General features: G+C 37.4%; 1 non-coding gene across 1 annotated transcript; it reads left to right on the forward strand.

The window, feature by feature from the left end:
• Nucleotides 1–16330: 16330 nt before the first annotated feature.
• On the forward strand, nucleotides 16331–16402 carry Trnap-cgg (transfer RNA proline (anticodon CGG)). The gene has a single exon. It is a non-coding gene; the product is annotated as a tRNA-Pro (tRNA).
• The last annotated feature ends 765 nt before the right edge of the window (nucleotides 16403–17167 follow it).

Genomic DNA, 17167 nt, shown 5'->3' on the forward strand with positions numbered 1-17167 from the left:
CACACACCTTGTACATGAGCTAAATTTCCACTTCATGGAAAACATTAGGATTTTCACTTCATCAGTGCCACATTCACTTCACATCATCGCCAAAGCAGATGCAATTGATGCGCTGATAATGAATCATTGCCATCCCATAATGCAGTGCAAATGTGCAATATTTTATTACAATCTTTATTACATACATTATGTACTGGAAATATTTTTGTTTTCTAAAAGATGTTTGGGCAGTAGCAGCACTAGGGGGGCAAGGGGGCATTTGCCCTTCTTGCCCCCCCCCCCACTTTTGAGGCAAAAAACCCAGAATCACACAAATGTCCACTTTTTGTGGTAATTTTGTGCAAAATTGGTTGATTTTGCCCCCCCTAAAAAAATCACTTTGTCCTCCCCCTGAAAAAAAGATTTCTGGTGCTGCCACTGTATAGAGGTTATCCACTTTACTCATGCGTGACTTCTAACAAAAGGCACTGATTCCCGTAGTATTCCTTATTCAAACCAATTCAAAGCACGACCTCGGAGTTACCTGCATGACTTTGGCGGGCTATTTTGAGGCAATCATGAACAGGTACTTCTTTTGAACGTCCTAAACAAGGTATAGCAGTCGCTGATAGACAGGGGTCGCGCTAACCTGCGTTTCTGCGCGTACAGCGCATATTTTAAAGTTTGAGCGCATCTATTCATTTTTGCATACTAGTTCAGGGGTTCTCATGCGCGCAGAAAAATGAAAACATGTGAAAGAAAAATAAAAGCTTGATCTCTAATATTTACGACCTGTCCAGAAATTATGTAACATAAAATGCAATAACATAAATGTTGAAGTGAAGTCGCCGTAGCATTGTAACATAATTTAAAAATAAAAATAAAATACACACCGCCAGCGTAATTTAACACAGATTGTGATATTGTCTAGAATCACTGATGAGTTTTATTGCAGTACTGAATGACGACACGTACATGAGTTGATAATTTCTAATTCTAGGGATCGGTAAGAAATGCTTCAAGGGTGGTGTGTTGAGATATGCCAGCGGTGAAATACGAGGCCATAGAAAAAAAAAGTGACAAAAATTTGCCCTTGAATTATGTTTTATAGTCAAAATACTCCAGTAATTCAATAAATATCATGATATTTGGCCTAAACTTGAACTCATTTGCAATGAAATGTCATTTTTTATTGAGTAAATCATGGCTTTTTCACTAGTCCATGTGACTTGCAATGCTGTTGAATTCTGCACTTTGCCGAAGTGGAACTGCATTTTATGGAATTTGGCGAACTTTTATGGCATAAAGCAACACTTTCATAGCAAGTACACTGCGTGGGAATTTTCTTTAAAAGATAGTTGGTTAATAGCGAGAATCGCGGTGTGAAAGGGAGATCGCGTTTTTGCCAGGCCTTAACTATTTACACATCATACATAACCAAAATCACAAAATCTGATACTGATATATTGAAACGGGCATTCAATACTTGACTAGAGAACCCCTCATTTTAGGATTTGAGCGCATATTTTTAACACTTTCAGGGGGTTCAGGGGTTCTGAGAACCCCTGGTTTTAAAACCTAGTGCTACCCCTGCTGATAGGATATGCAACTTATAGAACACGGATGACCTCTATTGGGCATTCTTAGTCAGTGGGAGTGGTCTAGTTCGTAGACACATTTCTGATTGGACAATCGTATGATTTCGGGTGCCGTTTATCAGGTCGTAGACAACCCCACGTCATCATGCGTCTTGATAATCGTAACACACGTGTAGAGGTGCGGCGTATGTATCGCGCTGGATGCGTGAGACTAGTGCGGAATACTGTGAACGCAGCTAACAATCTGCGCAACAGAATACGTGAAGTTGTAAACAAGTTTCGTTCATTTTATAATGAGGGAGTTTTTATGACGGTAACTTAGTTTTTGCTTAAAAATTTGTTTACAGTTATTAAAATAATATTTAACTGACTAAGAATGAGAATAAGCGATATGAATTTTAATTTTGCCTATCCTCTACCTATGATAGACGACAGGCAGATCCAATATTTTTATCGTAGTGGATACCGGCTGCGCCGGCATCCACTACTCAAAATATTGGACCTGCCTGTCGTCTATCACATGGTAGAGGATAGTAAAAATAAAAATTCCTATTGTTTATTCTCTAACTGACCAGGCCCGTACGCAGGGGGGGTGCGACCGCACCTCCCCAAATTTGCAAAAATATATAAAAAGTCCCAAAATTTAAGAATTTGCGAGCTTGGCGAGCAAAAAAAAAATCAGGTTTTTTTACAGTTTTTTGGTCAAAAAGGTCCAAATTTGGGGGAAAAAGTCCACTTTTCACAATATCGCCCCCCTTGGGAAAAAAGTCCACTTTTTCAAAATCAGCACCCCCAAAAGAAATCCTGCGTACAGGCCTGGCACTGACATATAGGCCGTACTGGTAAGTCTGTACTACACTATTTGTTTAGAAATGTCATATTGAAGAGAAGGCTTTTTTCATTACTTATGCATGATAGTACTATCAAGTGTCTATCTTTGTTTTTGATTTTACTGCTTTGTAGAAGGGTGTTTCTTTCTTTATTTTTGATTTTACTACTTTGCAGATGGGTACCCAACTACATGGATTATCTATTCACCTCATTTATTTCCATTGGATGCATTGAAATGGGTATTAGCATTTTACTTTGAAAAAAAATCCATATAACAAGACTGTAGTGCTAGTTTTGTGCCCCTCCAGTGAACATTGGCTTAATCCTACCCAGGAATAGGCATGAAGTGTCACTGGAGTTGGAACAGATTTAGCAATTATAAAAATACAGACGTCCCAGTTCCCAAGAACAAACAACTAGGATAGATTGGCATAGCAGGGGTAAACAGAAACACCCTACTCTTTTTGAAACTGACTGCCCTGATGCCACAGCAGACTGCCACCACCAGGAACTGAACCCACAACCTCTTGCACTACATGTAGACTCAAGTACCCACTGTGCCACGTACTCCTGTCGCAATGTAATCTGGGAGAACATTACAATCGCCCACCACTTGACAACCAACACCAATCCTGACCCACTTTGCAAGCTTCTTATCGTCTTTACTTTCACAAAATACATTAACATTGAACATGTTTTCATGTTTTATTTTTCTTGGATCACCAAATTCATGTTAACTCCCAGTTTCGAAAACATGCTCCAAGGTACAAACATTGTGCCCTCTCCCTCGCACTATCAGCCAATGATCCGTGAAAATCTGTCACTATTTTGTTACATGGTGTGGTGCTTTGGTAGAATGACGAAATGTGTTAGGTATTTTTACAAAAGCAAAAAACAAGTGGATTGTGAATGCATTTCCCATAACATGCAACAACAATGCAATAATTTGAAATAACAAATCTTGAATATGTTAACCCTAATCACCATGAATGCAAGAAATTACTCAGACTAGGTGGTAGGTGCCTCCCCCCTTCAGCAGATGGGTGAGCAAGACACAGTGCACCTCTGATTAAATCCCACTCAGGGTGTTAGGGTTACCACCCTAATGCTACAAAATACTGCAGGCTGGGTGCAAGCAGCACACAGTGCATCTCTGACTAAACCCCCTTTCAGGATGTCAGGGCTACAAGCCTATCACCCTGAATGCCACTAAATACTGCAGACTGGGTGCCACCCCTTCAGCAGATGGGTGAACAACACACAGTGAATATCCGACTAAACCACAATCAGAGTATTAGGGTTACCACCTTGAATGATACAAAATACTGCAAGCTGGTTGCCACCCCCTTCAGCGGATATGATGTGCGAGCAATACACAACGCATCTCTGACTTAACCCCACTCAGGGTATTAGGGTTACCACGCTGAATCCTACCAAAAAGATTTTTACTCCTTAGTTTTTCTTAATTACAACGACTATGACACACTATGACTAGCATACAGTATGCGATCTAATGGAGTCTTCAAGAAAAGACCAAAACAGATAAACTGATGATGGCACACCTAAAAAAAGACGATGCAACGACTATGTGGGAGTACGTCTCCTGAGTCTCTTCCATCAATTGGGAGTACTCAGCCGCCTCTTTGACAAGCTTTGCTGCTTTTGAACGACACACTTTCCTCCCCACTTCTTTCCCTAGGCCCCATAAATAGACCATATGTTTGGCAGACAAGATGATGATGTCAAAATTAAACTGGGAATAAAACAACTTTTGTTACTCATACTGAAAAACATTGCAGATCTCTGTTTGTGTATGTTTGATGAACTTAAAAAATATGGAACATAGAATCTAGGAGGGTTCTCAAATCTCGATTTTGGTTGGGGTTTTGATTTCGAAACCATACCCCCCAAAATTACCAAATTTGATGAAATTAAATGATGAAATTTGCTAAAATAAATTGCTGGAATAAATTGCTTTTAATAAAACTGATGGTTATAAAGTGAAAAATAAAAACATATTAAAAAAATTATGTGTTAGGGTCCAGGTTATGGGTTAAGGTGGTTTACAAAAATGTGACTACATGAACATCTATGCTGTGAAAATTATAAAACCTTGGTTTTAAATCAAACAATAATTGAAGCATGACATATTGAACCATAAAATCAAATTAAAAAGGTCGTTACATAAATATGATTACTGGTATTAAATGATCTCTACATATTTACAAATGAACATGTGAGTGTGATCAACACTACTTCAACAGTTTCATGCAGGAATGAAAACAAGCACTCACATAATTTCCTGAAACTACTTTAACTTTTCTTGAAAATGTGTATTTCCCCAATCCCTACACTTTGTACAGGGAAGATCCAAGCAAAATTTCCTGAAGATTTACATCCCTATTCACGTCTATGTAATATACGTCAGGCCCATTGTAAAGCAAGTTTAATATGGTACCTCTATACGACTAAAAACCCAGTTTGTTTACTGTAGGCCATTTGCATTTCGATTTGAGGAACCGCTTTAACGCATTTAGGTTTTCTTATTTGAGATATCAAGAACAAAATGACATTTCAAGCAAGAAATAAAGTCAATTTTTTTTAAATATTGTTTTTTTTTTAAATATTTTGTCTTCAAAACAATAATGTTCCTGAAACTCATCTACTCTGCACTGATTTTGACAATAACTATTGTGACTTTAGGCATAATTTACTACAATCCAAACTCTAAAATAACCTCTAATGAAATGCATTTTGGTTTTCTGGTCAACAACAGGTAAACTTGTTTTTGTTTTTAGCCCTACAAGCAGCATTTGATTTTCATCCATCAGTCTGGTTGAGGAGCAAAACAAGTAACAGACAGGGTTGCCAACAAATTTCAGCCTGAATCGCGGGTCAAATAAACGAAAAGTCATCCAATATTTCTCTTTACCATTGGTTTCTATGGGGCAGGAAACTATCGGATGTAGCGGGAGCCAATGTTGAAAAGTCACCCAATATTTTTTAACCATTAATTGGTGTCTATGGGACAGGAAATTGTCATAAGTCGTGGGGTTGCCCAATTGGGCTACCAATCGCTGGTTTGGCAACCCTGGTAACAGACATCTAAGATATACAAATTACACTGAGGAAGTCAAAAACACTGGACATAAGCAGGTCAAGCAGCTGCAGCAGATAGATTCTCTTCATCAAATATGCATGTGGAGGAAGGGTTGATAAACCAGGAAACAGTTTTCTCACAGACACCAAAACAAACATTTATTAGCTTTAGTGATGCAATGGTCTTTAACAAGGGGGCAGATGGTCTTTCCTTCCTTGTTCAGTTGGGTAAGGGAAGTGCCACTTGCGCAAACTGTGTGCATCCTTGGATGGGCATGTGAAAGTGGAAGTGGAATATCGAAAGAGGCAATACAGTAAGAGTTGATCAATTAGCACTGACTTTTTGAGCAATAGATTGGATTTGTTAAAAAAAAATTGTATTTTTTGGCTTCCAAAATCGTGTTTTCCTCTGATGCTTAATTTACACCATAGATTCATCTTCTAGAAACACCACTGCATTACCAAGTTCATGTGTGCAGGATGACACTGACATCTGTCACTCAACTGCTCTGCATTGCCCCAGGATCGTAACAGGTCATTTACAGAAATATTTGCAAGGTAAATAACACTAAATATATCCATATTTTTACATGGGTAAAATAGTTTCATGAACATGAACAAATTGCCGGATTCAAATGTCACAAAAACCATTTTGTGCAAATAATGGTGACACTGATAGAGCTTGTATATATCCATTTCAAGATTCATTTAACAAAATATGCTCGCTTTTCTTACCTGCCTTCAACACAAACAATTATGTAACCTTGCAGCCATAAATTGCTGTCACACATACCTTGGTATCCAATCATGTAGAGCCCAGGTGTACTAGTATACTCTCAAATCGAAACAAAATTGAAGTTAGATGATCATCTCACCCAGACAGGTTCTAATTCTGCATAAAACCGGGCAACGTTATTTCTATAGATCTGCTTCGCATTCAAATTGCATTGTATTGCATCGTAATTTCATTTGTGTCTATGCTAATTATGTTTACACAACATGAACTCACATGTTTTCAAGCAAATTCGCCGATAATAGGTGATCAAAAGCGATCAGAATGTTACAAAAGTACACATCGCATTCAGCTTACTTCATATGAGATGATCTTTGGAAAAATACGGCATAATTTGTCTTGGTGTTTGCGGAATGCCATGCAGTAAAATATTAATACATTGCGGCAATTCATGATTGACAACTAACAATCGGCGTGTCCTTCGTATCCTCCACTGTCAATTTCTTATCCACTCACTAATCCTCACAAAAGCTTTGTGTTTATTACGTAATGTGTGGAGGCAAATTGCAATAAGTACAATGAAATAATGAGTAGGGCGGGCTCCGAGGCGGGCTTCTTCTTCATCTTACGTAACAGTATTGTTCTCCAAAAAAACCCGGAAGCTTGTCGTTTGGAGCTCTAGCTGAAATACAGCAAGATAATGTAAGATAGTAAATGTAAACCTGTATTTTAGCTAGAGTATCTCGAGCTAATCTCACCTCTTCTTCCTTGCAGTAAAAGAAGGCGATGCCAGACACATAATCAATCAGGGAAGATAAATACCTATCTGTAGAGACAGATCTGCTCTGGTAGAATAAAGCAGCAAAGACACACAACTCTACAACATGTACAAATCCATGAAATCTCAAACATTTACATTTGGTATTCCGGGTTGGTATTCTGCATTACATTTCTTACTATTGATACAATCTCTTCAGATCAACACAATAGGCACTTCAAATTAAGGTATGATCTGTATTCAGTCTCAAATACTATAATAACACATACTAAATGCCACTTAATTCCTTTCTACTTCTGAGATTATAAGAGCTTATAAGGTAAATCTAGTGTCAGCCCATTGAAGCCCTTTTGTAAAGCAGATACAAGATTTTGAACAAATCTTCGAATAATAAACCGTCCATGATCCACAGATGAATCCAAGGTAAAGTCACACTTTTGAGTGTCTACTCTTAGGTTATTTATAAACCTTTGAAATCTCCTTTAAGCTTTAAAATGATATATCTCTTTTGTAACTGCTCAAAAATCAATTTTACTCTTGAAATTACTTTGATTTCTACTGATTTCTGTAATGCTTAAGGGTCCATACCTCTGAAGCAGCACTGGCACCTTTACACTGCGTTCGGTAGTGGATGGTCACTAATGGCTTGACACAATTTAAATATCAACAATGGGACAATCTTGTCTTGATGACCAGGCCTCAAAATAAAGAAAAAAATCTTGGGATCCTCTGGACCCTTGCCTCTGAAATTCCAATGCAGGTTCCAATGCTAATTTCCAAGGGTCCCATAACAGTTTTAAAGCAAATAACAAGAATTATGACGTTCAAGAGAAGTTCAATTTATTCAAAGGGAATATGGTAGGATGAATACGGCATCGCATGTGCAGGTATTGCTATTTTAGGGTTGTAGAATTTGTCATCGCTGGCCGTTTCAACAATAAATATTTTTTTCTCTTGCTCAAATCTTTGCAGGTCCCATGGACCCATACGGTAGGAAAATCACTGGTCCTGGTCTACTTCATTCTTCATATAATGCAACCGATTTGCCTTCCGGAATTCCGACCTGGTGATAAAAAAATTGGCCAATTGACCAAATTAACCAATTTTCAATTTAACATCAACTAAAACAACATCACATCCTCCACACTCAGTTCTAGTTAAGTTAATTTGTTTAAAATTACAATTAATTGAGCAGCTGTGTTCATTGGTTCATAAAAAGACTATAAAGTATAATGGCCTGGAAAAAACACCAGTTTTGAGACTACTGAAAGAGTGGCTGTACATGTAACAGTCTACTGACCAACCAGAGAAGACATTTATACCCAGTGTAACACTGGTCATCCATGGAATTGAACTTCACATGTAAATGCAGTACATGTAGCTATTGTTAGTCTTAGTTTATTTGCAATACATGTAGTTACCAAAATACTGGCAAAGTCCCCTGCCTGTGGGTATATCTAGGGTGGGATCTATCATTTAGGGAGTGCAGGTGAGCATAACTCTTAACAGTGGTCCCCCAGACCATAGATTATCTTGCCCCCCTGTTGCCCCTCAGGAAAAAAGCCAAAATTACGAAAATTTCAAATTTTTGTGGTAATTTTGTGCAAAATTTGTTGATTTTGTCCCCCTGAAATTCACTTTTCCCCCTAATGTCCCCACAAGAAAATCCTGGTGCCGCCACTGCTTAGGAGGCCTGGATGTTACAAACAAACAAATAAACATACAAGTTACAACAAACAAGAAAAGTAACTAAGCCCGAGATCTGTCACAGATCTTCCGTGTAAAAATATCTCAAGACTTGTTGTTGTTGTTTTGCTTATTAAATATAACCCAAGCAGGAAATATTTCAGTGCATAGGTGTCCCAACACATACTCAACACCATTGATTTTGCACTGTTGGTGAAGAAATGACCACATAGACTCTCATTCAACATTGTTGGGGGGGGGGGGTAGTGGTTGAACGGTCATCATACCCCTCATGTGTCTCATATTTCCCTGAGGTATTTCCTTAATGCACCCTGGTATTCAGGCATGAAAATCAATTTGAAAGCACAATTTCTAAATTGTTTATATTCTAAAGAGTCTAATTTACAAACTGATCATTTTCTACTTGGTTAAGTTGGTTTCAAACACTGCTTGGTCACGTAGTATAAAGGCCTACACGTATCTGATTATCAGAGCGTAACAAAGACATTGTGACACACTTATTAAATATGCACACACCATGACACCGGCACATTCAATAGTACACTTTCAGGTGGAAGAAAGATAACTTCATGTTGAGTAAATGAATGAATGAATGTTATGTGCATGAAAAAATCCCATAAACCTAACAAACACACTGCCAATATTGTAAGTTGAATTTTTGAAAGTGAAAAATGATAGAGGGCAGTAGATAGCACATAATTATGTTTAGCATACTCATTTTATTGTTTCATTCTCAAAAACTTTGTTCAGTGATGAGCAACCAATATTATTTAGAGGGATCGCACTCACAGTATCATTGTGAAATATAGCAAGGAAAGGAGTTTTATAGTCTATAAAAGATACAAAATAATTCTGACCATGGACTTTAATATCTCCTCATGCTTGAAGGTTAGAGTTAGAGCTTAGTTTACCGCATCATGTGTGATGCGTAAAGCCCGATCCTGACTCCACATCGCAGCGCGATGCGATGCTGCGATGCTATAAAAACTGTAATCTGAGCCAGGTTTTTACGAGCTCAGCGGTGAAAATTCTCATCGCTGGTGGAAATTTCGGTCCATGAAAAAGTTGAACAATGTTCAACTGATTGGCTGCTGGAAAATCAAGGTTGGTAGAATGATCTTAAAAGGAGATGCAGACCCCCACATGCTTTTAAGGATTCAGGATCGGGCTTAATGCAGTCTGACAGATTCATGCAATATTTCCTTGGCTACAATCTCTACCACTAGCCATAAACCATTTTTCAATTTTTGCAGGTAATCCTTGAATTAGGTAAATACAACAAAAGCTGCTTTAAACTTTTTTAAAACAAAAATGGTACAAAATAATTAAAGTTTCAAAAGGGACTGTCTTTTGTAATTTGCAGTTAAATAGCTCTTCTGGGGCCTTAAAGGAGAGCTGTTTAGAGCATTTACAATTAAATGTAAGGAGAGAATGGTAAATTAAGGAGAGCTAAAAATCACTCTCCTATACCAGATTTAAGGAGAGCAGTGGAGAGCGATCGCTCTCTTCAAAAGGGAGTCCCTGGTTCAATCAGCGATCTCAGAAAAAGTGTATAAAACATCAATCGTAGGAAAGGATAATGGACAAACTCCCCAAACAGAATGTGACATTTTGCCTTTATTATACAGGGTTCAATCCTATCACTTGCAGTGTAAATATTAAAGGGTGGTAACCCTATTGGTTTTGGATATGGATTGTCTTTAAAATTACATAATAATATCAAATATCGCCCCCTTTATGCTGCTTTGTGAAAAAACGAGAGCATTTTCAGCGTAAATGTGAATAAATAGCCAAATTTGCAATCCAACACCTTGGTATACGTGAATTGCATTCTGGGCAGGCAAGCAAGCAACAACAATTCCCGTTCAGATGATTTAATGCTGACCGGGATGCTGACATGCTGTATAATGCCCGGCCCGTATTGAACGGAAAATATTTGTTGTTGTTTTCGTACAAAAAAAAAAAAAAAGGAAACAATGTATATTTCCCCTTGCAAATATGTACATTTCAAATGAATATAAAAAGTTTGGGTTAAAATGGAGAGGAAAAAAATCTTCCGACACGAGATTTTGAACCGGTACCTCTCGGTAACGCACAGCCGCTAACTGATTGAGCAATTTAGCCCACGATGTACATCACGGAGTTTTTATAACTAAATCGGCATACCGTCTCGATGGTTCGCAATTAATTCCCTACCCAGAAATCCGAAGTAATTTTTATTTTTACAAACCGGTAGCCTGTAAAAACGCTGTGTTTCATGAGTTCTCGAAATACATCGACTTGGAGCGCCAAATTTCAGGATAGTAATGAGAAAAATAGTATCTATTATGTGATACCAAAACCTCATCAACAATGAAAAAAAAATCGGGGATGATGCTGTCGATCGGGTTACGGACCTTTAACACAACCATTTTCTTATCAAAAATGCAAAAATCTGATTTAAAATTGATGATTTTTTTTCTAATTTTCTGAAACAGCAAACTGACCTTGTTCTACCTATGAAGCAAACTAATGTCTCATAAATTCAATTGATAAAATACAGTAGTGTATATTATGAAATGAAATGATCCAGAGGAGGCTTAAAGGCATTCCTACAATGCAGTATGATTGGGAAATTTGATCAATATAACCTAATTTTAAAGGCAAAGTCCCCATTGCCACACACACAAAATGGTAATTTTAAAACTGCAGCCAATGAGCTAATAGTTGAGACTTATATTTGACTTTCTTACAGGAAACATTCATATTGTCCCACTGCATTAATTTTATTCATAAGTCTCAATGTTTTGAATGTTAAATAAAAGGATGAAAACAGATATTTGCACACAATCCCAATGCAAGGTATGATCCACTGTCCTGTCCACATGTGTACAAAAGCCAGACACACCAAGATCAGAAACCCCATTGGGTTATGGGAATGCCTTTAAACATCCTCTGGAAATGATCCTTAGAAAATAAAAATACAAATCAAGCCTTGACATGCATGTTCTGATACTTTTAATTAAAGGTTCTGATAAATCTCTTGAAAGAACACTGAAATTCTTTATTACCTTCAATGTTGCTATCAATCATACTTTTATAACACTAATGTACTTTTATCGACATTAAATCCTTCACTGATCCACTCACTGCACACAATAGTGACAATACCCATCTTTTTGTGTTGATCATCTTTTTCTCTGTAAGGGCTCATATTGAAATTCCCTTACACAGGAAGGTGTGCACCATCCTGCAGCTTTCCTGTGCTAGCCTTCTTTTGTTAAAATCCTGGGCAGGGTGTATCACTGATGCATATAATCCATCCGCTTTATGACCGAACTTTCCTGAGGCGCGCGCTTAGCGAGGGGAATCCTGCCTTCTTTCTGTGTGAAAACGTGGTAGGGTATTTCAATATGAGCCCTAAAAGGGATTTTAGTATTAATGCCAATACAAATTTCATAATTATTGGTCCATATATCTGTACAAGACAATAAATACTATTATTAAAACCTTTTTGACCCCATTTGACCCTTTGCAGGAAAAATTTTGAAAGGAAGAAATAACGAGTTAAACACCTCAATATGAGTTCTGTTCATTAATATCAGGGGCAGATACAGTATTGTTAATAAGGGGTGGGCACAGAGGCTAGAATTGGCTGAAATTGGGTTGATTTAGACATGATTTTTCTTATGTTCCAGTTAATTTCCTATGTTTTGGTGAATTTTAGAGTGGGTATGGACCAGATTTTATCCTACGTGGATCCACATCTGAATATCATCATATTCAGGCCTCAAAATAAGAGGGGCCTTCGGGTCAAATGACTCTAAAAATATACACAGGCCCTGAATTTCTTGGATTGGATGGCCTCCAATTTTGTACACAACATGCTTATCAATTTCATAAGAAATACAAGAGGTCTGAGTGATCATATGTAAATCCATTAAACCACAAAAATATTAGGATTGGGAAGTATTTCTTATCAACACATAGAAAATTTGAAACAAGCAAAATATTTTGTCAAATGAAATATTTTGTAACCTTTAAAAGATCAGAACAGTGGCGGCACCACAGGGGGGGCATAAGGGGCAAATACCCCACCAGTCAGAACTCTTGCCCCCCCCCTGTTGCTCCCCAGTAAATACCCAAATTACAAAAGTTTCACCTTTTTGCGATAATTTTGCACAAAAGTTCACTTTGCCCCCTCAATGCCCCCCCCCAGCAAAAAAATTGTGGCGCCACACCACTGGATCAGAATCAGCATCACTTTCAAACTGCCCAAGATTAGACCCTGATGAATCCACTCAATAACCTGTGAAGCATAATTTAGGGCATTAATACACCAGTCTCCTTCCTTCATTACTCACACCCACATCATCAAACTCAAACCTCTACATCATTCTAGATGTAAATTAAGGATGCATGGTGTATCATCATCAGTCCCATCAAACCGTTTTATATTTCTAGATTAGACTGAATCCTTCATCTACCAACTGTGCATGTGATTGGGTTATGCTTGCTAATGACGGGGTGTTTCAAAAGTGACATGCACCACTTGTACATTTAAGCGCAAAACTACTGTGACAGATTAGAGCGACTTCTGATACACTCATTATATCTTTGTGTGTTGTCATAACAGGAGTAGGCACTGTATGTCCTAAAAATGTTTCAAATTTCAGACCCAGGTTCCCAAGTTAAGAGCTTAATAATGGACACAACTGCACAGGAGCAGCTCACCAAAGTTTTTGGGTGACGTCTGTAGAGCTGCCACTGGTATATCAACCAACCAACCAACCAACTTTTCTCATAAGTGCATTTCTAGAAATATATTTGTGCGATGCATAAAATGAAAGGTGACTTAAATTAACTTTAACCGTCCTGAACGCTACAAACAAAAGACTACAGCACAAACCGACTGGAAGCACAAGCATCCGTGACTGGAATGCGTGAACATCCGAGCACTCATATATACACATGAAATATGCTGGCCGGGCCAGCGCAACCCTAATGGCTTGCTATCCCCAGTCTTGTCTTCCACACCAGAGAGGTCATTGGTTCAAACTGGGACTAAAGAAAACAAGTTTCCTCTGCATCTTCTTCCTTCCTTCTTTCCCCTTTGACAAAAAGCAGAAAGGGTGTTAGAGTTAATGAATAAACCAAACGATTGAGGACGCTCTCTAAAAGTAACTAGTTCACTTACAAAATTTACTCCACTCACTTCTCATGTAAGGAAATTGGAGAAAGCAAAAATTACGAATAAGAGTATAACAGAAACATAATCAAAATTTTAACCCTCTCGCAAAATGAGTTCCTTTCATAGTAATCGCATCTATGATCTTTTGGTTTGTTCCCTTACATCTTCTCTCTGAAACTCAACCAACTCATATGCTCATTAATTATGTTGCTCTTTATCCCAAACTCTAAAAAGCCTGATTATTACAAGAAACTTGCCTCCTGTCTTAGAACATTAAACATTCACAAAGTCGTGCAGACTACCCAAGGCACACATAGCCAAAGGCAAAGATGATTTTCTGCCAAAACAATGTTTTTATGTTGAAGCAAGATGAAAGTACATGATCTAGGCCATGTAGCATTATCTAATATCGTAATTGATAGATTTTATGATTAGCTGACTTCACTCTAGTGTCATAATATTCCATACGGATATTATTTTATCATCATAATACAAGACTCTGCATGTATTACCTGCGAGCTCGGAGCTACTAGCTAATGTACTCCTAACATTATACATATAGTCTATGTTCACTCCACCTTCGTGCTTAGCGCTCTCATCTGCAGACAAATCAAAAGAAACATTGAAAAGAGACTATCTGCTAACATTTGAAGCTGCAGGGTTGATATATATTGCCGTTTTCATCATACAGATAATATTTTTGGGGATATGTAATTACCTGCATACTCACCCCCATGTCATCTTTTTGACTGTAAATGTGAATCTATTATGACCTGGGGATTATGACATTGATTTTAAGCATCACATTTCCCTAAAACAGTTTAATTTCATGATCAGGTGACTGCCTCTTTTATACATAAGGGCAAAGTTATGGTTTTATTTGTTAGAGAAGGACTAATCATCATTTGAGTGTTAGGAATTTATTGTTTGACTTACAGTGATATAATATATTGCCTGCATTGTGCAGTAATATATGAACATGTGTTTTCACCATACAAACAACATAACCGCAGAAATAGTATTTACTGCTACAGTTCAAGGGGGGGTAACCCTATTGGTTTCGGATATAGATTGTCTTCAAACTTACATACAATTTCAAATATCGTCCCCTTTATGCATCTATGTGAGAAAACAAGAACATTTTCAACGTAAATGTGAATAATTAGCACAATTAGCAAGCCAATACATTGGGTACGTGCGAATTGCATTCTGGGTTGTCATCCCGAAACAGCACTGTGTGCCATATATTCCTGTTCATGTCCTGACGTTTCGCCATACCACTACGCCCAAATATCATTCTTGACAAGATATCTCATGTTTTTTTTATCTAATTCGCCCCTGAAATATTTCCTTTTAATTTTGCCAATGTATAGCATGTACATTTTACATTTTTCATTTATTTTGTGATTTTTTTTAATTTAATAATTTAGTGTGGGGGGGGGCCTCTCTTGTATATTTTTTTCATGTTCATCGTATCACACTTGACAAGATAATGTTGTGAGTTTTTTAAATTTTTTTTATTAAAAAAATTAGTAGGGGAGGCTCGCTCTCTTATATCTTTTTCATGTTCCCCATATCATGCTTGACAAGATAATGTCTTTAGTTTTATTTATTTAACCCCTATATATTTCTTTATTTTCATGCTATATTGTAGAAGCAGGTGTATATTTTAATAATAAAAGAATCTTTTCAACTTTGTTACCATCAAGCAGAGATGTCAACAAGTCATTTTTTGCAAGTCAAGTCCAAGTCACAAGTCCTTTTGTCCAAGTCCCAAGTAAGTCAAGTCATTTAAAAAAAGTTGCAAGTCAAGTCAAGTCACAAGTCATCAAATCACAAGTCAAGTCGCAAGTAAGTCACAACTTGTCACAAGTCACTACAAGTCTATTCACCAGTTTTGTGTTTGCTGGGACAGGACTCTGAGTTTTCAACCCGACATACTTTTACTTCCCACGCCAAGCCTGTGTCGCTGATTGAGGGCACTATATATTTATGTATTTATTTATTTCCACTTCCAGTTCAGGTTATGCCGGACACGAGGCCCGCCAGCGGATAATTCATTAATGTAATTGTAGGCCTATTAATATTCATAAATTCTATCCATAAATTTCAATTTACAGGAAAGTAACCTCAGACTTGCGTTGGTAACAAGTCATTTTGTCCAAGTCATTTTGTCTAAGTCACAAGTAAGTCAAGTCATTTTGCAAAAGTTGCAAGTCAAGTCACAAGTCCCAAAAATAGTGACTTGAGTCAGACTCGAGTCCAAGTCACACGACTCAAGTCTACATCTCTGCCATCAAGCCATTTTCCCCAGCAACAGTTGTCATGGTTTCTGCAATTATCATGAGTATACAGGTGGTATTGATGGTCCTGTTTATGGTATTAATATTGCAAATAATGTTTAATTGCAGGAATATCACATTACTCATCTAACCGGCTCGTTGGTCTAGCGGTATGATTCTCGCTTCGGGTGCGAGAGGCGCCGGGTTCAACTCCCGGACGAGCCCATGTTTTATTTTTATTAAATTTTTTGCCAATTAGTTGACAATGATATTCTTTGGAATGGCTTTGTTGAAGCCTTTTTTTTCATTGTGTTATTAAGTTATGCCTTTTTTTTCCTTTGTGTTAATTCAGTTATACCTACATGTAGTACAGTTAGGCATTCTAGAGAGTAAACCTTGGGTTACTCCTGACATTAAAAAGCTCATTTCTTAGAAACACAAAGCTTTCAATAAAGCTAAAACATGTAACAAATATAACTGTTTTAAGTGTATATTATTATATAAATTCTGATCTATCTATGCAAACTGATATCGGAGTGAAACGTCTCAGATTTATGGTTCATTCGGCCTGGCCTAGAATTACCAGGCGTGTGGAATTTGGTGACCACCATTTGCCTATTTTGTCATAATTTTTTGGAAATACTTCGATATGGAGCGTCAAATTTCAGGATGGAAATGAGAAAAATATGATCTATTATATGATACCAAAAACTCATCAACAATGAGAAAAATCTGGGGGATGAAGCTGTCGTTCGGGTAATCATAATATAAATCCTTTTTGTTTAAATTTTAAATTATGATCATCTCCAGTAGACAACATCAAGCTGAACAGACACTAAGAACCGATACATCACTTTGCCTACAATTTGGCCAAAAATGAATCTATTCATCCAATCTTGGCAATTTTAGTGAAACGTACCCTGGATGCCACCCAAGTCTGCAACCTTTCTGGGTACATCACCTTTCCACTTTGTTTGCTATCTAAACAAC

This window comes from Amphiura filiformis, chromosome 3 (assembly GCF_039555335.1).
Source record: "Amphiura filiformis chromosome 3, Afil_fr2py, whole genome shotgun sequence".
NCBI classification, from domain to species: domain Eukaryota; kingdom Metazoa; phylum Echinodermata; class Ophiuroidea; order Amphilepidida; family Amphiuridae; genus Amphiura; species Amphiura filiformis.